A 541-nucleotide genomic window follows, 5' to 3' on the forward strand; every position below is an offset into this window, starting at 1 on the left:
TCATTCCCTGTAGCCTGCACTCAATCGCTCACTTTCCCGGAAACAGCATCTTATTCTGCCACGCGGAAAAAGTTGAATCGAGTTAAACTTTTATGCGCAATAAACGTTGAATACCATGTCTTTGTTGGCGCCTTTTACTTCCTAGAAACATCAGAATAATAAACTTCCTCTGCATCGTTGGTAGAGTCATAACTTGTAACATTGTTATGTCGATGCCGTTATCGCCCAGTAAACGGATATAGATTAAAATAGATTAAAAAATAATTCATTTCAACGTTCGCAAATGCATACTTCTAAAAATCTGAATTTATTTCGATGGTTTTTAATATATAAATATATTTGTATGAAACTAGCATATCACGTTTTGGTATTGCATGAAATAATAATAGGTCAGCTCGTATACATTATAGTCTTTCATTACATTATATCTTTATACAATTCTTATATAGCTCATATGTTCGAAATCCAATGAGATGTTGGTGAGATGAGAAGTTTTAGCGTCTCATTTTTTGAAACATATTTTTTAATGTATATTCGATAG

At 32.3% G+C, this 541-nt stretch overlaps 1 protein-coding gene across 1 annotated transcript in view; it reads left to right on the plus strand.

Moving 5' to 3' along the window:
* Window positions 1-541, plus strand: part of LOC105450481 (mitochondrial import receptor subunit TOM70-like) — a 7,293-nt gene that overhangs the window by 1,705 nt on the left and 5,047 nt on the right. The window lies entirely within an intron of this gene.

Source organism: Wasmannia auropunctata, unplaced genomic scaffold, assembly GCF_000956235.1.
Source record: "Wasmannia auropunctata unplaced genomic scaffold, wasmannia.A_1.0 LD336061.1, whole genome shotgun sequence".
NCBI lineage: Eukaryota > Metazoa > Arthropoda > Insecta > Hymenoptera > Formicidae > Wasmannia > Wasmannia auropunctata.